Here is a 24316-nt window from a genome sequence, read left to right on the forward strand (position 1 = left end):
AACCAAACAAACAGAGAAGGGAATTCAACATTTTAAATTAGTTCCATAGGTCCAGACCTATTACTGTTTTCCCCTTAGAACTGGGTCCCAAAATGCAGTGAGAACTGCTTCACACTGTGCTGCAGGCTTCTGGTACACCAAAGCCATCCTGTGTAGTGGACTGCTATTTTCTCCAGCAACATACAGATTCAAAAGTTTTGCTATTATCCCTGGGATAGGATAGGATAATGTCATGACATTTTTCAGAAATGCACTCCAATCAACGATCAATTGCTGCTTCTGTTAACCACACGCTGTTTGGAGGAAGTTCAGGCTTTTTACTTGACCTCTGGAGGTTAGGTCCTGTAGGGTAACTTAGGGGAAAGTAATACTCCAAGAGTGCAGTCAGCAATGCTGCACTTCTAAAGATGAAAACGTCTGAGATGCGGATTTCTGAACCTGCTAACAAAAAAAAGTCATGTTGGAAGTCAAGTCCGTGCCCAGTGCCTCTCTTCCTACTGCTTAAGAGAATTCATCTCATAACTGTAAAATGGATACATTTGCTTATTTAATTACAGGTCAAGTTTAAGAACAACATTATTCATGCCCTGAACAGCACAATAACTGCCAAATAAAACAGGACACTAGCTATCTTGTTCACTACCTTGTCTCCAGCCATGACCAACACCATATAAGCAGAGGAAAGGGCTAAGATCCCCCAAAGGAACAAGTTTTGAAATAATTAGCAGCAATGTTAGGAATAATCTTATCTTATATGTCAAATGTAATTGTAGATACCGTCTTGTCTTATTTGTACAAAAGTCTCAATTATTTAACGTTACAGCAAGAATTACAAGAAATTGCAGACCTCAGTAATTTATGGAGTCATTTTAATCAGCAGTAGACTTGCAAGAATAACCTATTTGAAAATACCATTTCCCATCTCTTCTTCAACACAGTAGTGTAATAAGAGGTGGAAAAAAAGGGCACTAACCTATCCTGGGCACCAAGTTAGAAAGGGCACAGGAATCACCCCCCCAGACCAATGGAATCTGTACCCCAGACACAGGAGCAACCCATGCCTTACCCAGGAACACCAAAACAATCCCCGGAAACTGCTGCTGCTTTAAAAGCAATAGTTGAGGCAGGCAGAGCACATAGCAGTAGCAACCACAGCTCAGCTAGGGACTGCTTAGGAGTTCCCAGCATGAGTAAGACTGTTGCCCCCTGATCAGAATGTGTGCACACTATTCCCATCCCCCATGGCTTTCCCATAGGGCTTGCCCAGGGTGCCAACTCTGCTTGTTACACCTCTGTTTTTACCATTAAATGAATGTCGCTCAAAAGCTAGTTACATGCATTTATTAAGAGAGGGTTGTTGCCAGCTACATGCTTGTGAAACTTCTGCTCTTCCAGCAGTGAGAAAAAAAATAATTGCCAAAACTTTAACAGAAGCCCATTCATTTTCTCATATTGCTTGTATTTTCTGCAAAAATATCATGCACTGTTTTGTGAAACTCCACAACCCTGAAAATTTTTTTTAAAAAACCTCACTAGTCATATGGCCTTACACACACAACCTATTGCCTCAAGGTGAAGTGATAAGACTAGTCTCCAGTAACTAAAGTTTACATCCCTAGACAACTAAGCATCTGGTATCATCTGCTGCTAGAAACAGCCTTCTCCACCTACTTGAAAACGTGCAAGAACTGCAGAGGAAAAAGCTTTCACTCAAGTCTTTTTAGTTAGGAAAAAATAAACAAATTTTTCCCCTGACACATTAAATAGCATTTTAATGTTATTCATAGCTTTAGCATTTTGTAAGATCTTCTGGGACTGTAACTGGAGGTAGAAAAAAAAGTTAAATAGAATATATTTCATAGTAAGTATTAGCTTAATTTTACATTTTGAAAGTTTTAAAGATGCCTAGAGAATAAAGAAGTTCATACACTCTGAGAATTTTTGCTTCCAAATGTATTTAAGCAGTAAAGTTACACTAAATTTTCAGTCAGTTTTCATAAATAATCCTAAATATGCTATGCTATTCCACAAAACCCATCACAAACATGAAAATCACTAAAACTGGTGCATTAATGTATTTGCTTCATGTTTTTGAGAATTACATGATAAAAACATACACCACCGCCCTACAGTTATTATTTAATAAGCCTTGTTCAGATTAACAAAAGCCTACCACAAAAATTGTTCTTCAGAAATGCAGCTAGCATAGCAGCAGTGTTATAAAAGCTTTTATCCTTTAAAAAAACATGAATGCTAATGAGAATAATACTTAATGGAATCTAAATGTGGCATGAATAAATTCATCATCTTTTTTACACTTTTTATATTTTTTGCAGTTAAATGAACCTTCCTTTGAACTTTCATTTTAATTGTATCAGGACAAGTTTTTTAGAAATGGATTTGTATAAAAATGTTTTATCAGACATGCATCTGAATAGAAATTTAATTAGACCTGATTAAATTTCTATTCATGACATTTAGGTAAGCCCTAAAGCACTCTAAAATGTAGAGATGTGGAATACTGCAAAACCCAAGGAATGTGTCCACAGTTTGGTCATGAAAACACGCTATACAGGTGAGTTAAGGTACAATCTTTGATACAGTTATTCAATTTATATGAAACTATAGCTATAGCTCCCCCAAAAGTCCTCTGATTTCTAATCTACCCTTTATACCTGTTAGTACTACGACCACCTCTCATCCCTATATCAAGGCTTTTTCCCATTGCCCAGAACCAAAAGAAAAGAGGTAACAGTGGACATAAGGAGTAGAGTTCTAAAAACAAGCAACCCCCCCCCCCCCCCCCAAAACAACCACCAACCACAAAACAATGGTGACTTTTACCCTTAACAGGAGAAATGCAACTGAAGCAGTACTTATGTGAGATGTGAGGGTGAAAAGCAATCATGAGCTAGGCATGCCTTTATCTGCACTGAACATTCACCAGCCACTGAAAAACATTCCGATAGAAGCATAGAAAAAAACAGAAAGGGAAGGACTTACAAAAGTCATTTAGTCCATCACCTTGCCCCAAAGGCAGGATCAACTATACCTAAATAATCTCTAACAGATATTTGTCTAGCTCCTTCTTAAGAACCTCCAAGAAATGAGATGCACAAGCTCTTTAGTTTATATTTTCCAAAGCTTAACTATCATGAAAAGAATTAAGAGAAAGTTTCCCTTAGGCTAGGGACAGAATTTACACATAAATTGGTATAAGTGATCAGAAACTGGTTCAATTCTGTAACAAAACAAAATGGCCAAAACCAGTTTAAGATAAACCTGGATGGATGCAGTATCAGACTGAACTGATTTAGGTTACATCAGCTTATTGAACTTCTGTCCCAGCTCCACTTCAGATTCAAGTTAACTCACAGTCCCCCCAGCATCCCAGGATGCTTTGCACCTCCCCCACAATCCCCTATCCCTTGCAGGGTCGGAAAGCTAGCACTGGTCCAAGCTGTCTGCTCCAGTCCAACAGGGAGGTGTGCTCTAGTGCCTCTTGACTTCCGGCTTTGGCTACTTCAGGCATGTGGCTGTATGTCCAGAATTAAAAGTGAATGCCTGTTCACTTGCTTATTGGATCAATCTATCCAGTTCAGACTAACCTTGGGCCTTGGGATTCAGCCTTGGGCTTTCTGACTATCTGTATTTAGCCATCATATCTTAACCTAATATCTCTTGTTGCAATTCAAGCTGTTTCTTCTTGTTTTATCCCTATTAGACACAGAGGGCAGATTAACCTTCCTTTCTGCAATAACCTTTTCCATATTTGAAGACTGCTATCATGTCTCCCTTCTTCCATCTCTTTAGACTAAACAAAACCAGTTCTTTCAATCTTTCCTCATAGGTCATGTTTTCTAGACCTCTGAAATTTTTTTTCTTTTTCACTTTTCCACTGGCCCTCTCCAATTTGGGCACATCTTTTTTGAAGCTCAGTGCTCAAAATTCCATCTGAGATTTTGCCACTGCTGAAGAGAGTAAAACAATTACTCTGAATATCTTTTACATGGTACTCCTTTATAATACATCATAATATAGCTTTGGCTTGTTTAAATAGTGGAACATTGATTCATGTTCAATTGTGACATGTTATAACCCCTAGATCCTTTTCTGCATAATGTAGTGAGTCATTCCCCATGCTATATTTGTGCATCTGATTTTTGTGCATTTCTTTCATTTTGTTGCAGATATGGAAAAAATACATATCAAAATCTGTATTTATCCTTATTTTGATGATAGGTTGTTGGTGCCCCCTCCCCACTGCCTGCAATGGCGGGATTAAACCTCCCCTTCCCCTCAGGCTACTGGTGTCTGGCCACCACAGCTCCTGGTACACAAGTGGAGCCTATCAGTGCCCACACCCCACCTCACCCTCCGCAATGGTGGGAATTAAATCCCTGCTTCCCCTCAGGCTACTGGGGTCTGGCTCTGCCCCTGCTCCTGCCACTGGAGCAGTAACATAGGTGAGGAGCTGAGTACACCTGGCAAGGGCTGCTGTACCCTTGCCAGGCAGACCTGGCAGCTCTCCAGAGCAGGGCTTCCCACCCCCACCCCTTTCTCAGCTAGCCAGAGCAGTGATAGTGCTCCAGCTAGGGGGATGAGGGGGTAGGGCCAACCCTGCTTTGCTGGAACAGAGAGCCCGGCCCAGCCCTTGGCTGCAGATCATGCTGGGATACTGGAAGACTCTGATTTAACTTAAACCAGGAAGGGGTCTGGGACACAAGTTCCATAAACCAGTTTGATCTCAATCGGTTAAGCCTGATACTACCTACATTCAGCCAGGTTTATCTCAAACTGGTTTCAGCCATTTTGAAACTGGTTTATGTGCAAGGATCTTCTATTCTATTACAGGTTTAAACCAGTTTCTGATCACTTAAACCGGTTTATGTGTAACTTCTGTCCCTAGCCATTAAGTCAATTCTCAACCAGGGTACCCCAGCATGTTGGGGTGCCTTAAGATCCTTTCAGCGGTGTCATATGGTGCCTTACAATGTTAACACTATTAAGTGTGCGAATGTGTTTCACAAAACAAGCCCAGAGATTTCAAGTAAGAATTCCTAGCATTTAAACCATTCTGACCTGTTGTGGTTTTTGAGTTCTTTGCAACAGAAAATTGCTCTATTATCTATCTTTCTGTGGTCAAAAATCAAGTGAAAGTTAAGAGGTGACATTTTCCAAGGTGAATCTAATAAGGGATGCCAGGAGTATTGAAGGGTGCCATGAGTCTCAAAAAGTTGAGAACCACTGCATTAAGTGAATGCCAGGTCCTAGAAATAAGGCAATGCAGCCATCTTACAGCAGTCCTGAGAGTGCATACAGAAGCTTTCCAAAGATAAGAGCCAGAGAACAGCATCAGGGCACATATAAAGGGCTACTCTAAACTAGCTAAATTGCCTTATTTCTGGTATTTGGCCCTGGTTAACTGGGAGCAAGCATGCAGAGCCTGCTTCTCAGTATGTGCTCAGTTCCAGATCTGCACAAACATATACCACATACCCGAAATTAAAAGCAGACTGCTCTGAGGGAGAAGAAAAGTTGGTTAACTGTAAACTGGTCTGCAGGAAACAGACAGTAAACTTCCAAAGCAATGTGACAGCATCAAATTTGTGAAGCTGAAATATTAAACCACTGTGTAATCTCAACACTTTCTATTTCATATATGAATTAATTATTGCTACCATTTCTGAGCTACCAATAAAGAAAATCGCTTTTATCAGGTTGCAAGCATTCATACCAGTTTTGCACAAATGTAGAAATATACAAATACCAATGTAAATTAGAAAGTTTTGTTTTGCTTTGTTTTTTAACAGCCTGTTGCTGGTGAATTTAAGCAGCAGAAGAGCTCAAAAACTAACATAAATCAGCCCATACTTAAAGTATTAAATATCAGGTAGCTGTAAGTCGGGTTTTAGCAAGACAGATTACCTGCTAGGAGTAAGCACAGAAAGTCTGGACGTATGCAATTCAATGGTGTACAAAATGAAATGACTTTTCAGCGAGATCACAGAACCCTTGAAAAATGACGATTACTGTCTGATTTTCATGGAAAAGAAACTGTTATAGAATATTTATAAAATAATAATAAAAGGAACAACAGCTGTTGAACTAGTCTTCATTATCTGGAACAGGAACTGGGAAGCAGAATAAGACCGAGTAAATCCTACTTGGTGGATGGCAATAAGCTGCACCAGCAAATATACTTTTATGCCAATAAGATTTGCCTTTACTAGGATAAAGATGTCCTTAAAAGCCATACTCCCTAACTTCACATTGCTATACCAGAAAAAAATGTCTAGTACAGACTTGGCCTGATCTTCATCAGACTCAGGTCATTGCTTAAGTTGTACACTGAAAGCTACTCATGATATCATTCTTTCAAGTCCTAATGAAAAGTAACACATAAAGCTTCATTGCACCAAAAAAACCCCCAAAAGACTATCTAGCAAGATGCAAGGTGGTGAAATAATGGGAAATGCGTCATGTAGAAAATCCAGAAAGGATCTATCAGTCATTAAGAAACACTCTTGGCCAAGTTGCCTGTAACTGTTGATCTGCATGAACATCCATACATGTCATGAGACTCACCTAGTAAAGCTTATGCAAGCCTTGGGGAATTCCGCTTTCCAGCCTGGTAGAAACAGTTCTGTGCTATCTACGGAGAAAAATAAATGATCTGTGCAAAAGTACAAAGTGTGCTTACAGTACTTCCCCACTCTATCAATTCTATCCAGTCCATCTGCTATAGCTGATTTGCAGGGATCTAAAGGTCTTAAAAGCAACAACAAAAAAGTAACACTCCTGAAATGAAACATGATGGAGGAGACTTGAATGGCTCCCAAGTACAGAAAGAACAAAATAACTCCTTTAAAAAAAGTCACACCTGGTTACTTCTAGCCAAAACAAAATTACACCAAAAGCAAAATTCAAGCTTAGATGCAGCTTCTCCATTTACTAGTAACCAAAGAAAAGCACCAAGAAACCAACACTTGTACTCCAGGGGCAGATGCCAGCCACAACTGCACTCCCTGCAAATCCTGAGTCCAGGAAATCTGAGGACATGTCAGCATTATGATTTGACAGATTTCTAGCCAGCTTGAAGAACTATCTGGGTTCTAGTTATCAGTTTCCTTATTTTTTTCCTTTGCCTCCAAATAATGTCTACAGATTTTGCTTGTAATACATGACAAGAAGTAAAAAACTCTACTTCTGCTAACTGTTGGAGTTCACAGTTACTTTCTGAGCACCAATTTCTAGAAAAGCAGCCCTCAAGTTAAAAAGCTGCTTCCTCTGAACATGTCTTGCTCAGCAAAAACTAGCTAGCACATAAATCCTCAGGGGAAAATAAAATTACATTTTATCCTCTTTACAAGAGTAAGCATGTCTTTATTCCAAAATATTACAAAACAAACAAATGCCTGTCTCATGAGACATGAAACTCAGGTCCTGAAAGTATGTGGTTATTGCGTATCCCATGGAACTCCTTGTAACAGTAGAAATGTTAACCCCAGGGATACTACTACAGTCCAATCTTCACATGCCACCTACCCAAAATATCCCTTGGTATTAACACCATATTGCCACTGGGCATTTTTAAACAAATGCTGAGCTTAACCTTCAATAGGGTTACATTTCAATAATTGGTGAAGTCTTCCCTAAGGCATTCCTTTCAGACTTCAAAGCTTTAATAGTGATGTAACAATCTTTACAGCCCCAAAAGATCAGACTGGCAATTTTCCAGGAACAAGGAAGGGGTCAAGAATTAAAATCTCAAATTTAATCTTGCCTCCACTAACAACTTTTGTGGCTCTGGGCAAGACTGGATTACCCAACAGAATAGTGGGAATTTTTTCCACTGAAATTAAGGATCCATGCCACTGCCTCTATAGCCTTTGGGGTACATTAAGATAAGAACAAGTTCCAAAGTGAGTTACCATCCATCCAGGCAGGGTAGGATTAGAACAAGCAATTTAGATTAATTTAACATTATAAATTAAAACCAGCCTTACAAAATTGTTGGGGAAACTTCTCAGCTGAGGCACAAACATCTCACCATTTCAGTTTGAAAAGGTAAATTATCAAGATTCTATTTGCCCTTCCAAGAAAGATCACTCTGGCTGACCAGAGGAGACTTTTGCAAAGCTGCAGCCATAACTATTCATTGTTGTGGTCATGAATCAGAAAGAAGTAGGGCTGGAAGGGACCTCCATGGATAAGCACAGACAGTCAAAAAGCATGAGGCTGAATCAATTCAATCTTTGCAGGTTAGTCTAAACTGCATAGATTGAAACAATAAGCAAGTGAACAGACATTCACTTCTGATTCCAAACTTGCAACCACATGCCTGCAGTGGCCCAGGCCAGAAGTTGGAGGGCACTAGAGCATGCCTGTGTGCTCAGCTGGAGCAAACAGCTTGAGCCAAAGCTAGTCTGCCCACCCAGTGAGGGGAGATTTGCAGGGGAGGTGCAAAGTATCCTGGAATGCTGGGGGGATTGTGAGTTAACTTGAATCTGGAGGGCATCTGGGACAGAAGTTCAGTAAACTGATTTAACCTAATTCAGTTAAGTCTGATACTACATCCATCCTTAAAACGGTTTTAGCCATTTTGAAAGTGGTTTGTGTACATAGAACTTCTGTTGTGTTACAGATCTGAACTACTTTCTGATCACTTATACCTATTTATGTGTATATTCTGTCCCTAGCCCAGAGCTCATGTAGTCCAACTTCCTGCCTGAGGCAGGATCATTCAAATCCAAATCCTTCTATACAATTCACAATCTAAACTCTACATAACACTACCATCAAACCTGATACAACACAGCACTAACATGCTAACCTACCAAAGTTAAAGCAAGAGAACCATGGCAGCCAACATCCTGTTTCTATGAAGTACTGTCAATATATGTTTGAGAGATTCAGGTAGAGAGCCATGCCCGCTACTACAGAGGAAGGCAAAAAATCCCCACGGTCCATACCAATCTGACCATGGGATAAAATTTCTTCCTGACCCCAAATATGGTAATCTGTCTGACCTTGAGTAGAAGGGCAAGAACCTCTAGCCAAGAAACTCCGGCTTTCATCTTAGCAGGAGCACTGGCACACCCCTGTCCAAGTTCCCAGCCGTGGCTGTAGCCAACACCCAATGTCTCTGAGTAAGGCTTAAAAACACCCTGACATGTAGCAGAATGGGAGGAAGGGGCAACCAAAGCCCAGAAGCATGGGAAATATCCCTAGTAGAACATAGGCGTCGTTACACCTACCTAATCCTCAACCAATGTCCAACCTCATCTTGAACACCTCCAGTGATAGAGAGTCCACAACTTCCCTAGGCAGTCTATTCCAGGGCCTCACTATTCTAACAGGGAAGATGTTTTTCCAGATATTCAATCTAAGCTTACTTTGCTGCAACTTCAAGTCATTGGTCCGCACCCTCCTTTCTGCAGCAAGGAAAAAAGGTGCTTTCCCTCTTCTTTATGGCAGACCTTCAAGTATTTGAGGACTACTATCATATCCCCTCTTAAGCTGAACATGCCTAGCTCCTTCAACCTCTCCTCATATGACTTGCTTTCCAAGCCCTTTATCATCCTTATTGTCTGCTTCTGGACTCTCCGGACCCTCTAACTTCTACACAACCATTTAAAAACATATAGCTCAGAACTGTGCACAGTACTCCAGACAAGATCTAACTAGCGCCAAATAGAGAGGCACTATTACCTCCTGTGTCCTGCACCTAATGTTTCCATTGATACAGCCCAAAACTGCATTCATCTTTTGTGGGGCTGCTTCACAATGCAGACTCATATTGAATCTGTGATCTACCAAGAAAGACTCCCAAGTCCTTTTCAATAGTGCTGCCATCCAGCCAGCTGTCACACACTTTATATTTGTGTTTCTGATTACTTCTCCTGAGGTGGAGCACCTTACATTTGTCTGCATTGAACTTCATGCTGTTAACTTTAGCCCAGTTTAGCCCAATCTATCAAGATCCTTCTGAATTGTGCTCATAATCTTCAACTTGTTTGCTATCCTTCCCAGTTTTGTGTCATCTGCAAACTTGCTCAAGAAGTTTTCTGTTCCAGCATCCAAACCATTAACAAACAAACTGAAAAGCAATGGGCCCAGGACAGACCCCTGAGGAACTTCACTTAAAAATCTCCTGCCATTCTGACATGGATCCATTAATAATTACCCTTTGTTGGCAGCTTTTTAGCCGGTTATCTATTCACGTTGTAGCTGTTTTTGCCTTGCCCACACTTCTCCATTTTGTTTATGAGAAGGTCATGGGGGACCTTGTCAAAAGCCTTGCTAAAGTCCAGATACACTAGATCCACATCATTCCCTTCATCCACCCAAGGAGTTACTTTGTTAAAGGAGATCAGATTTGGTGGACACAATTGTTCTTAGTAAATCCATGCTGGCTGTTTGCAATCAACCCTTCCTCCTCTAGATGCTTGCAAATGGCCTTCCTTTGGATATGCTTCAGTAACATCCCAGGTACTGAGGTGAGCCTAACTGGTCTGTAATTCCCTGAGTCCTCCTTTTTGACTTTTTATAAAGAGGGACATTATGCTGGCCCTTTTCCAGTCCTATGGTACCTGGCCCATCTCCCATAACTTCGTGAAGATCATTGTCATGGGCTCTGAGATCTCCTTTGCCAGTTGCTTCAATACCCTAGGATGAAGTTCACCCAGCCCTGCTGAACTTGAGTTCATTCTGACCCAGCAAAAGCTCTATGTCCATCTTCTGCTATCTCCACCCTCAGCTTGCCCCCTTCCTTATCCAGATACTCCTTATAACGTGCTTGGCTGCAGTTACATTTTTCTGTGAAGACTGAGGCAAAGTTGGGTAGACCCCACCCCAACTTGTTAACAGAGGACCCACAGCTTCCTTGGTCCTTCTGCCTTGGCCAACAAACTTATAGAACATCCTGTTGTCCTTAATCTCCTTTGCCAGGTGCAGCTCATTCTCTTTCTTTATCTTCCTGATTTTGTCCCTGCAGGTTCTTGCTATTTCCTGGTATGCTTTCTTGGTAACCAGCACATTCTTCCATTGCCTGTATGCTTTCCTTGTGCATTTGAGGCATTTTAGAAGATCCTTGTGCAGCCACATTGAATTCTTGCCATTCTTTTGTGCTTCCATCATGTCACAATTATTTATCTATATCTATCCCCCCATGACACCATGCCTATTAACTCCATGAGTTGGATGAAATCCACCTTTTTGAAATCTAGCATTCTAATTTTCCTAATCTCATGCTTTTCTTGTCTCAGGATCTGGAATTCTATCGTATTACGATTGCTTCCTCCCAAGTTACCTATCACCTTCACATCCTTCACCAATTCTTCCCTGTTGGTCAGGACAAGATCCAAAATATATGATCCCCTAGTTGCATCCTCCACTTTCTGGAAGAGAAAGTTTGTCCTCCACACAAGTTAGGAACTGGCCTGATATTTAATGTTTGGCTGCATTGTTCTTCCAGCAGACATCCAGAAAATGGAAGTCTCCCATCAGTGCCATCTCATAATTTCTGGATCGATTTGTCACCTTCTTGAAGAGTGCCTCATCCACCTCTTCTTCCTGAGGAGGCCTATAACAAATCCACACCCTTAGATCAGTGCTGCATCTTTCACCTTTCATCTTCACCCAAATGCATTCTCTCCTTTGCTGTCTTCTTCCTCCTGACCCAGGAAACAAGTGTATGCGTTTTTTACATACAAGGCAACATCACCATCTGTTCGCCTAATCCTGTCCTTCTGAAATAGAATGTATCCCTCGATGTTGACATACCAGTCATGCTTATAAGGTTTTATTATATAACAGTAATTATCTTAAGAACCCCAAATTTTTTTTTGAAACTAGAAATATTTCTAAGAACAATTATTGACACAGTCATAATAGAAAATCTTCTGACAACTGGCCATGATTTTGATCTAAAGGTACTCATTTTAAGTTTCCTTGGAAACCTACATTTTTAGTACACTTTCAAGTTGAATCCAAATAATGAGCACTTAATAAAAAACTTCTTTCATATTTCAGCATTACTCCTATATGAAACCCCAGGAAGCATCAGTTCCACTGTGAGACAAATCACAAGGGAGGCCTAATAAAGCACTGCAGGGTGGGTAGGTTAGTCATTTTTTGACAAAGAATTGTGAAAAAATGGTTTTCACTAAGTAGCAGGAACAGGATATTTTTCTAGTCTTATCTTAAAAACACGAGGGTTTGTGGTGTAGCTTTCAAGAAAAGAACTTCCTTGAAAAATTTCATTTGAAAAGTAGGTTTTTGGAAATTTTAGTGTGTACAATAAACAGACGTAATGGGAAATGTTTTCAAACCTTTACAGGAACACAGCTGATTAGAATGCAAGACAGTATAATAGACAAAAACAAACAAACAAACCCCAACAACCTAGTTTTGGGTACTTGCCTTAATACAAAGTGATACTGACAATATACAAAGTATGTTAGGTATTATAAAGGAGGTAAAAAAACATTCAGAAGTAGATGAATAAAGTTTACATACAAATTATTAACTATGTTTCTTTACAATTAGCAAGTATTTTGTTGCATCCCTTCTCCCTAGCAATACTCTTATTGTTGATTTTCTTAAGACTGCAAGCAATTTTGGACCCGCAATTCTATAAAAAGCACACAGCAGAATTGACTCAAGTTAATTAAGTTTCTGGGTCTTACCATATTTACTCAATTTAACGTGGAGGAGAAAAGCCCCTCAAGTCTTAGAACTGCATAAAAGGGTAGTAGGGGGTGCAGGGGGAGACAGTCAGCTGCTGTAGCTCAGGCTCTAGACCCTACCCAGGGTCAGAGCTGTAGTCCCAGCTGCTGCCTACCATCACCCACCACTACCTCTGCACCCTACCATCTTCTCCCTGCAGCCTCTTCCCTCTGTCTCCCCTCACCCATCTAGCCTTGGCTCCCCTGCCTTCCCCTCTCCTTCTCACATCCCACCCTTGCTTTGCACTGGTATGCTCTATCCACGCTGCAGCCTGGGACACTGAGTACAGCCCCAGCCTAGCACAACCCATACAGCTGCTACTGAGGTTGGGCTGAGGCTGTGCTCCATGTCCCAGACTAGAATGGGGATAGAGCCTGCCAGCATGAAGCAAGAATGGGGGAGTGAGGGGGAGCAGGATGCAGGGGCTGGGGGGAAGGAGCAGGGGGGCAGAGAAGCTGGAGGCAAGGGGGAGGGAGGCAGGGGAGCAAAGCTGAAGAAAGGAGCAGGAGCGGAGGTGGAGAAGAGAGGGAGCAGTTAGTGGGGGGAGGTAGCAAGGGGCAGGCACAAGCAGGGGGCAAGTTGTTTGACCTCCCCACCTGCCTACACAAAGTGGTGGTAGGGGGGAAGAACTGAAGATGCCCTTTTAATAATTAGATTCTATACATGGAAAATTATAACAAATAACGATCTTGCTTCCTCTTGTTGTTCTGCAATTTTAAATTTATATTACCTTTGACGCAATCCCTTGTCCAGAGGATGCGTTGTTGCACTATTCAATTCCCATGCCTTGCTTTCAATCTTAAACCTTTAAACTTTCTGATTCAGGGATTAAGATGTTCCATTCAGTCTGCAGTAACTGCCAGTCAGTCCAGATCTGCAATACCCCTACTTTTTCAGTCTCTGATCTTTTCTCAACCCAGTATAATACACAATGGCCCTTGAGGCCCTTATAGATTAATACAAAGGCTAAGATGAAGCACAATTTTTTGTTTAGTTTTGTTTTGTTTTGTTTGAAGAATTAAATTTGAATCTAGCTTGGGTTTTTGGTAATACCTACATGTCTGAAAGCACCATAAAAATAAGGTAGAGTGAGATGACTGGTCACCATAATTAGCATTTTGTTTATAACTGGGATTGGAGAAAGGGGGAAGCGGTGGTTAATCTGTTTTCTATTATTGTTATTATGTTAAACCACATAGGTCAGGCTTCAGAAGTAAATAGAAGCAAGTTGCAGAACCTCAGTCAGGGCCCACCTTGATGTTCTTTATCCTCCATCTCCAGGTTTTTGCTGGCAGCCTGAGATCCTTTAGCTTTTAATTTCTTATAGGCAAGTAGTACTGAGTGTATTAAACTGCTGATGATTCAGCGCTGCCAAAAGAAATAGAAAGCTGAGGGTAACCACACCACCAATGAAGTGTTGCAGGTGGTGTCAGCAGGGATCAGAGTTAAAAGGAAAAACTGCCAGCTTCTGCATTTCTGCTAAGCCCCACCTCCTTAGCACATCTGTGGTACATTGTAACCGGACTCTAAAAATATAGCTCATCATCACTCTCTATTTTAACCTCCACTTCCAAGAAGTTAAATATTAACCATTCCTCAGCAAAAATTTAAGCCAGTTCTTTGAAGTCAAGGAAAGTTTTGTTAATTATTTCAGTGGGAACAGGAACAAATCTACAGTGGTGATTTCATCACCTCTCTTCACCTTCTGTCACACCATTCTCCCCCTGTAGACACTGAGCATTTTCCCTTCAACTATTGCTTTTAAACAGACTACGTTTGCCCCATCCAAGCCATTTAAACACATATCTGAAGAATGCTCTGCCTCATAGCAGCTTGGGGGGGAGGGAGATATATGTGCATCGCATCCCACAGACCAGAAAGAATACATATATTTCATTTCTACACTGTAAGTATGTTTGCATGTACAAATAAGGTATATAATCAAATGCTCCCAACTCCAAGTTGGTGGAAGAGCAGCTCTCCATACCTTCACTTTGAATAGAAAATGAATAGCAATGCAAGTCAGCATCATTATGCTCTCATGCATAAGTAATTGAGTTACTTAACCCTCTGTTCTGTATCTTTTTTCTTCCATCTTTCATGCATCTTCTAATCTTTGTACTCTTTTTCCTAGTTATATTTTGTCATCTTTCTTTTCATCTATTTCATCTTCCCATTTCACACTTTCCTGTTCATCTCTTTTTGAAACCATTAGACACCCAATGTAAGATCACTGACTGTTCCAATTAATTTTCTTATAAAATGCTGCAGTCTCTGGTTCAAAGCTCAAGAATGCTTCAAGTCACCCGCAGGCCTGACCAGCAGGTGAACACCAAACCCTGCTGATATGCAGTCTTAAAAGTGAAATGAAAGTTAAATTAAAATAGGAAAAAGCAAAGGGTTACATAGCCTATTTTTAAATTTGAGACCACCTAGAAAATGAAGAAATAAATGTTGAAAGAGCTAAAGGTTTTCTATATTGATTTTAAAATCAGTGTATCCATGACAACTGCTACAGTGAAACTGCACTCTTGCAAAACTAACCAAACAAAAGTACTTTTCCAGACAGGTAGGTAGGTTGAGGTTTCAAGAACAGGATGCAGAATTTACAGAATGGGTGTGCACCAAAGCAGGAAGCAATACTGATAACATTGCCATATAGAGACTGCAGACAGAAGTACTACAAGTCTTTCATAATATATCTGATGATGGAAAGGTTGGTCGTAACTTGGGGATGACAAAGACAATTGATTTTTACTTGGAGACCTCCAGGACAGCTGGGGGGAGGAAGGAGGATAGAAGACTGGAAGGTGGCCAAAACTCTGATCACTGAAGATTTTCATTACTCAGGAATGGATTGCTGTAATGACTATGTAAAAGCCAAAGGCAGGAACATATTCTTGGACATAATAAAAGATTAATCCCAGAATTTGCTTCACAAGCTACCTAAAACCTAATGGTAGGAAGTGAGATGAGATAAATTAATGAGATTTAATAACAACCATTGAGTAGTAGGAAACTACACACATTTAACTTCATGAAAGCTGCAGGTGAGGAGCTGCAAAATATTTACAATTATTAGGAGCCCTATACTATATAGGAAATATATTGCAGAAGTAGGAAACAGAGAAATAAAGGACATACAGGATGTAGCAGAAACTGAAACAACTCTTAAGCCATTCTCTCCTTCACTCAGCAGGCAGATGTCAGTCCAAGTCTCTGTGGTGCCAAATTTCTCCTATATAGCCATAACCACACCACGTTTGTATACTTCACGCTAGAATAAAAATCTGACAGAAAGGTGTGGTGTGTTGCTAGTTCAAGGGAAGAGAAAACTGAATTTTTTCTTCTTATATCATATCCATCATCATGAAATCTCAAATATATATTAAAAGCAGCCTTCTAATGGCCTCAGCCGAGCATGTTCCTCTCTCACTTTTGTTTTGTTTCATCTTACTTTCATCCTGGAAGCATCCCCAAAGAACACTCTCGCTGATTTTACAGATAAAAATCTTAACAGCAGCCCTCACTGCTGCACAAGTATTTTGCCAAATTAATTTCTAATTTCTATAGAATTATAAAGAAAAAAGTATGTTTGACAAAAATGAAAAGAACAAAGTCCATCAAAAAGAATTTAAGACGACTGTTTTAAGACGTGAACTGCAAACCACATGTTTTAAGACATGAACTGCAAACTGTTTTAAGATGTGAACCAGCTTCAGGGATTCTCGTTATGTTTTTATAAGAATACATCTTTACATTCGAAAGTTGCTGTGGTGTTTCCAAAACATTAGGTCCAAGCACCAAATGTGTTTTGTTTTACTGCTAGGCTACAAACATTCTGCTCAAACCAACATTTGCGGACCACCCAAACCTCTAAGCCACTTTGAATATATGACTCAGCTCAACACATGACAGAGCAAAATTAGCCAGTCCTGCAGTTTAGCTAAATCATACAGATCCTCAAGCAACACCTGGCTCATTGTATACCAGTGTTTTAGATTAACTGATGTAATGCACAATTAAAAGCCAATCTCTATACACTGAAAACTAGACAGAACATATGATTTCTGAATTAATAAAAATATTTATATAGAGATGTATTTGGTAGCCATGTTGGTCTGAGACAAAAAGAAATGCAAAACTCTAGAACTCTTGATTCAGAGATGATACCTTTTATTAGACCAACTAAGAAATTGCAAAAAAGGATCTTTTTCTGCAAGCTTTCAGACACACATGCCATTCTTCAGGTTTGTATTTTTATACCCACCCAGGATATTTTCTGAAAAAGCAATGCATTTTCCCATTCTGCATTAACTTTTGTTAACGTAAATATTTGTCAATAAAGCATCAACAGGGGCATTTCAGGGTTGTCCACAAACCGCCACACAAAAGAAATAAATGAAGTAGTATTCCAATTCTACCTTTTAAGAACACTGAAGCTTTAGAATTGCTATTTACAAATAATTGCAAATCACCTAACTTGCTACTCCTACTTCTGACCTAAACTTTTTGCATTTTATTTCTATAGAAACAGTCTTTTCAAGGCACGAACAAATGACATATGAAAAAAGAATTCCCAGGAGACAGGCATGAAGAATTATAGTTTTCCCTTTTTTGTACATTGAAAGAAAAATCTCCCTCAGTCCAGCCACTGTCACTGTGATGTCTACAAGTGCAATGGGAGATGGTGCCATTAAGAAGCATGAAGCTCAGAAGTGCATCAAGCAGTGTAAAGATAGCTTTAATGCATTCACACTGTGAGGTGGGACTCTGATCAGAGAAGCTGCATCTGCTCAAGTCACAATGCAATTTGTGCACTACTCTCGCTTCAGTTCCATTTTATGACTTTGGTTTATAGACTGGGGAAAATATTCAGGAAGAAAAAGGCACACGCCCTACATTCATCTTTGCAAAATGTATACCGGGATAACCTTCCAAGCCTGGTTCAAACTTCATTATTTAAAAAGCCAAGAAACATTTTAACTAAAACAAAACAGGCATTTCTCAAGATTTAAGTACTGACTCTCATACTAATGTCTACCAAAGTAACTTCTATTTGCTTTTCATAACAAGACTTCATTCTTTAGCATGATCTTAAGTCATTTTCATGGAGAAACAATAATGAATACTAGGTCGTGCACTGGAGAGAGGTCAGTCAAGATAATTTAAATGATGTATAGAATAAACTTCTAGTAACTAGACTGTCCACACATGTTGTGTTACTACCAAAGCGTTACTAACAGACTGCAGTCCAATATATAAAGACCTTGAATATATAAATATTCAAGACCTTGAATATATCAAGATCATGATTCTGCACTGGCAGCTTGTCCTACCCTCCTAATTTTCCTCAAGGGTATAAAAATCAATGTTTCCTAGGCTTTAACTGAATACTAGTTGACTTACAAAAATACATGCCATGTAATTCAAAACACTTCTTCATATATATTGCACACAAACTCGTGCATATACAGAATAGTGACTGCTAAGAAAGCAGTCTAATTTCAAAAATACAAACAACATGAGTTGTTTGGTGGTTGCCTCCAACCTATTCCTCTCTAATAAACCAGCTGTGTTTCACAGTTAATGAGGTATGCTCATTAGCCAGGCCAACATATCGCTCCTTGCGGGAAGTTACAGCCTCAATCCTCAAAAAGCTACAAAATTCAAATAACATTTATCTTTGGTGCTGTCTCTGTTGTCTATAGTTCTGAAAATGCTGCACTTTTTAAAAGGTCTTTTTCAAGAAGTTAACCTTTCATCGTGACTTTCCTTTTCTATAGTTTGAGATTTTATAGATGTCCCCTGAACTGTGTTCAACCTAATGTACGTGACACATAAATATTCATAATATACTCACTGTTGTAGATGTTCCATGGGAAAAAATGCTCACAGAAGACCATTTCTGTGGGCTGGACTGTATCTCCTAGCTCAGGGGTTCCCAAAGTTTTTATGCTGCAGCCCAGCCAGCCACAGCCCAGAAGTGGCCGTGGCCCAGCAAACCGCGACCCAGCAGTCACAGCTAACCGTGGCCAGAATTTCTAACCAGAAGACAGGTAAGGATACCCCCACAGCCCCCGGACGGGGGGGGGGGGGGGGGGGGGGGCACACCCTGCACTGCTGCAGGCCCTGCAGAAGGAGACACAGCCTCTTTACCTGGGGGGGCTGCAGTTTGCCAGTCCATGGCCACTTCCAGTCTGGCAGCCGACCATGCTGCAAACTAGCAGTCAACCCACTGCAGCCTGGCACCGGACCGCGGCCCGGGAATTGAGAACCCCTGTCCTAGATGATAACCAAACTGTTTTATTGACCCTTTGAGACTGAATATAGACAATTCAAGGAAGTACAGGTCAGTCACATCATATGTGCATTTAACTTATGCGAATTCAACTATAAGCGGGGTGGGAGGGGGGCGGGGTTTGAGTTTGCACGCGGTGCTGCCACTTACCTGGAGGCCCATTATGGCAGTGACGGCCACTGCCTCCAAAACCTCCCGTTGTCACCATGGAGCTGTGCCCGGAGCTGTGTGGCCAGCCGCCGGGTGGCAGCGGCAGCATGTTGGTGGTCGGGTGGCACGCAGCCATCCCCACAACCACCCCACGCAGCGCCGCTGCCGCTGGCCGCACAGCTCTAAACACGGCTCCGCGGCAGCAGCGGGAGGTTTTGGAGGCAGAGGCAGTCACCACTGGCACGGTAATTTTGACTATACGCAATTTTCGCCTTATGCGCTGACTTTAGAACCTAACCCCCGCGTCAGATGCGACTCCACTGTATTAATGTCTGCCATATTCTTGCTCATTGCACACTTCAAGACTACTTTATTACTATCTGCTAACAAATTTATCACTTTATGATGTGAACTCAGACTTGCTTTCAGGGAGCAAGCATCTACAATGGGTGTCAAACTCATCCAGCCTTGTGGGCTGGGCAAGTGGTGCAGGGCCAGTTCACAGACCAGATTAGATGTATAGGCCTCCCTGACCTGCATGCCTGATCCAACAAAGATGGCAGCTACCTAACCTGAGCCTACCTGGGGCCCTGGCTGAGTGGGCATTACAGCCTGGAACCTGGTCCAAACAAGTATTGTGGGTGGTGCCTCTCCCAGGCACTGCATGCCAGGATGGTTCAGCATAGCAAAAGGGGCAGCAGAAGTGGCCAGATTATGGAGCCATATGTTTGACACTCTGATCTACATATTCAAAACCACCACTAAGATGAACACTGAAGATCATTTTCATGAACAAGCCAATAACTAAACAGCAAGCCACCTTCTAATTCCAGAGACAGTTGTCCAGAATCAGTGGAAGAAATATAGGTAAGCTTGTGCTTTGTGTACCCATTATGTACCCTACCATCGCTCTTCTACGCAGAGACAATATCAGTTGCTACGGCTGTCAATTATGTTACATTTATGTTACAGCATGTTACATTTGCATGTGCTTTGCATAAATTTGCATCAACTATTTCCTCCTTTCTCCCCCCACCCCAAACATACCAGCAGTCCTATGCTACCCCTTAAGAGTCTCTAAGGGAAAGCTTCCCTTTAAGCTAACTGCTTAAAATAATGACTTAAATGGAGGGGAAAAATACTCAAGCACTAACCCCATTCATTAGTTTTGGAACTTGAGCCTGCAGTGCACTGTTCAAGAAGGCTACACTGTAAAACTCCATGTGATTGAAGAGGAAGTAAATAAAATGCTTTGTATTGAAGCCCATTATATTATGATGCAAAAGTCTAAATGACATTATAAACCATCATGATTCACATCATAAGAAAACGACTTGCCTCTTAAAATTCCAAAAAAGTAATGTTCTCTAATTCCCTATCATTGAAGCACCTGAGAGGATGAGAACATTGTAAGCCATGCTATTTATGTTTCTGAGACTTTATTTTAAAAACTTATGCTTTCATCATAAAACTCAAATTTTCAGGAAGGGCTTTTCAGACTTTTATGTTAAGCTACCTATTTACAATGTGCACATTAAGTTCTCTTTTAAATAGGCATCCAAATGTGACAGTTTTTTTTCCTTATTACAAACTACTTGTGGAGGCTCAAACCTCTAAAAGATCATTCTAACAAGGACAGTGATTCAGTCTTTAAGCTGCACAGTCAGTATATATAGGGAAATCTTCCACTGTCATCAATACGAATTGTGCATTGATTGACTAGGGGAAGGATTTTTTCAGAGTTATCTGAGAGAGTTCAGTGCTCAGCTCTACTGAAATTCAATGGAAGCTGGCTGCTGAAGTCTGGGAATTTCCTTCAAAAACCCCAGGCGTCTAGATCAAGCATACACATTTCTATTGCTACCTAGCATGGCAATTTGTTTTTGGATTACCGTATTTTCGCACATATATCCCGTGGGGTATACACAATTTTATAAAAAAGATGGATGGGTGCAGGCTATATGGGGGTGCGGACTATCCATGGACATTTTTTCCCCCACAGGGGGCTGGGGCCAGGGCAGGCTGTGCCGCCTATCCTGCTGGGCACAGGCAGGCCGGGCTGTACCGCAGCTGCAGCTGCCGCGGGGGCCGAGGCAGGCCGGGCTGCGCTGCCACTGCCGGGGCAGGCCGGGCTGCGCTGCCTCCCCATGTATACGCCGCCGCAGGGAATACATGGGTGCGGCATATACACGGACTTATTTACAAAAATACAATTTTCCACAGGTTATACATGGGTGCGGCTATTCCCGTGGGCGGGGTATATGCGCGAAAATACAGTATATTAGTCTTGCAGCATACGTGATTAAATTTTCTTGTCCTCTTTGTCTGTGCTCCTTGAGTGCTGAGCCTACTGCAGGGCTGTCAAGACAACTGCTGAGAGTTTGGTCTTCCCTGATCCAAGCAATTCCAGTACTGGAACCACAATTCTATTCATTTTATTTTCTCCCTGACATCTCCAAAACAGTTCAAAGTCCTATGGCTTTATTCTTCCATACTCTACAAAAAAGCTTTCTTCCAGTTAAAAAAATTATGTATTTCAGCCCTATAGCAGGCGCTAAATTTAGTTCTTATGAGAATGCAAATATATATAGTTGCTGATACACTTTATTTAAGGTACACTAGAGGAATACAGACCTAAACAGAACATGGATTTAACAGCTGTGGCTGTTCTGTTCCAGTGGAATTTTTAAAGGCATCTTAGGGCTGTGCAAAACAACACCGTTCCGTTTTGCCTCAAGTTTCAACAGTTTGACGGAACAGCATTCTGTTTCAAATTTCATTTCAAGTCAAAACAGCTGTTCTGTTCCATCGAAAGAGAAAGGCTGTTTCAATGTTTTGCTGGGGATAGGGAGGCAGCCCACCTGGGCTGCCTCGCCAGCCCCAGCACAATCTAGCACCAGGTATGGTGATCTAGTGCTAGGGATGGGAAGTCAACCCAGCTGGGCTGATTTCCTGTCCCCTGCCGGATCTTGCGCTGGGGATTGGAAGTCAGCCCAATTCGACTGACTTCCCATCCCCAGCGTATGGTTGAAACATTTCGACTAGCCTTGTTTTGTTTCAAGGCTATTTCAACAGCCTTTGTTTTGTTCCAATTTTGCTGTTTTGACCTCAAAATTGGTTGAAACACTGTCAAAACGACACAGCCAGTGAAATTTTGCACAGCTCTAATCTTAGTTACAATCCATAAAAGATTAAACATTTATACTCCATGCCATGTTTGGCTCATCTTAGCGTCTGAGCTTGAAGCTGCACAGCGAAGCAACATATACACTTCCCTCTAAAGGACTGTTCACCTCACTATGCCCGATCATGGGTCAATTCTATGCCAACTCTGCTCCAATGACTTTTATAATACTCAAAAGCCTTGGTTCTTGATGCATCTTCCTTAAAATGCCACCACAGTAACACTGTCCTCCTTTTACTCTCTTAACTATGTTCAAAATTAGTCTTACTTTCCTCTTCCATGCACAGAACGTATTATTTTACTGGATATTCACTGTATATATTTTATTTTTTTTGCTGTCACTTACCGGATTCAAAGACCTTTTATCAGCCATAAGAAAACTTGGTTCAACTTATTTATGGCATACTGTGTCTCAGTTCATACTGCATTATTTGCCTGCCTGTTCATATAGTTTTTAACCAGGAAAACTAGCCCATCTATGAAATGCTGGCCCCTTAAGTTACATAGCCACTTCTCCCATTGTAATGTGGGCCCACTGTTTCACAAAATCAAAACATTCAAGTTCACTCCTATCATCCATACCTACAGCAGGGTTGGAGTGTTATCACAGCTATGATGGTCCAGAAAACTTGAGAAGTAAGGTTTTCTGGTGGTATCTTTTATTGGGCCAACTATATAGCTAGAAGGAGATGCTAGACAAATTTTGAGGCACAAATTTCAGCAGAACTGAGGAAGGGCATTTTTTGCCCAAAAGTTTGTCTAGCATCTCTCTCAACTATGTAATTAAGCCAATTAAAAGTTATCACAAAAAAAATCCTTGCTTCTTCTTGCATTGATACCTCAAGTATTTCTAGTTGTCTTTTGCTTGTAGGGCCAGAAGGATTTCTGAGAAGATCACAAGAATTCTCTTTTTCTTCATCTCTCTTTCAAGATTTCTAAAGTTATGATCTGTATGTGATCAGATCATAGAATGGCTAGCCACTGGGATAGAGTACCCATTTGCATGATATCATCATTCAATCCAATTTTGCAGTTACATCTAGCATTTTTAAACCAGGGTAACATCACACACTCTCCTTTGGGGTTTGTCTTCATTAGCAAATCCTGACTGCATTTTTAATATAGATGTGTATTATTGTGCCTGGTACAATGAGATGTCCATCTTGGTTGGCCTCTTAATATTACCATAACAGTAAAAAACCCATGCTTGCAGCACAGAAATCCATTTGTCATCTATCATCAATTGCCATTTCATTACTGCTTAGAGGTATATGAGTTTTGTGCAGAGACACTGTTTACTTGAATATGAAATTCCAAGCTTCTGGAAAAACAGTGTCACATAGGAAAGTTAACGACCAATCCCAGTGGGTCATAAGAAAAGCCAGGTGTGTAGAGAGGCACATTATTACACTGAACTTCTATTGGTCAAACAGAAATCTCACTGCAGCAGAAGTTGCCCAGCTGCTTGGTCTAAAAACAGTCAAGCTAACTTTGCTTACCCTCCTTGTAAAAGACTATCAATTACTGGGTAAAAAAGGTCATAAGAGGTGTGTTCAGATTTCTTAACTAGCTAAGTGCCAACTTGTAATCCTTGCAGGATCGTTAGGTAGAATCATTTCAGTTTCTAGTGACAGAACAGACATACTGAAAGACTAGAATTAAAAAATTACTACAAACATTAACTTCTTCACACACCTTTTCAATACAGTCGCTCACTGCTACTGACAACAAAGTGCCACTATATGTCTTGTGAAAATGTTATGAAAGTAAGCAAGTAAGTATTCTGGTTTGCCCCCAAAAAAGATTAGACTAAAGTTAGAAGTCAGTCCTATGGTTAAGTAGGACTCAAACACCAATCAAAGCTAAAAAAACTATTTCAAAAGCAGAAAAATGTCTGTCCTTGTTTGGTAGCTCTACCCCTTTGCAGCACAGTGACTTGCAAACCTGAG

General features: G+C 40.8%; 1 protein-coding gene across 4 annotated transcripts in view; it reads right to left on the reverse strand.

Annotated features, from left to right (window-relative positions):
* The window catches only part of CDKAL1 (CDK5 regulatory subunit associated protein 1 like 1), a 706822-nt gene that overhangs the window by 489153 nt on the left and 193353 nt on the right, over positions 1 to 24316 (reverse strand). The window lies entirely within an intron of this gene.

Source organism: Alligator mississippiensis, chromosome 3, assembly GCF_030867095.1.
Source record: "Alligator mississippiensis isolate rAllMis1 chromosome 3, rAllMis1, whole genome shotgun sequence".
NCBI classification, from domain to species: domain Eukaryota; kingdom Metazoa; phylum Chordata; order Crocodylia; family Alligatoridae; genus Alligator; species Alligator mississippiensis.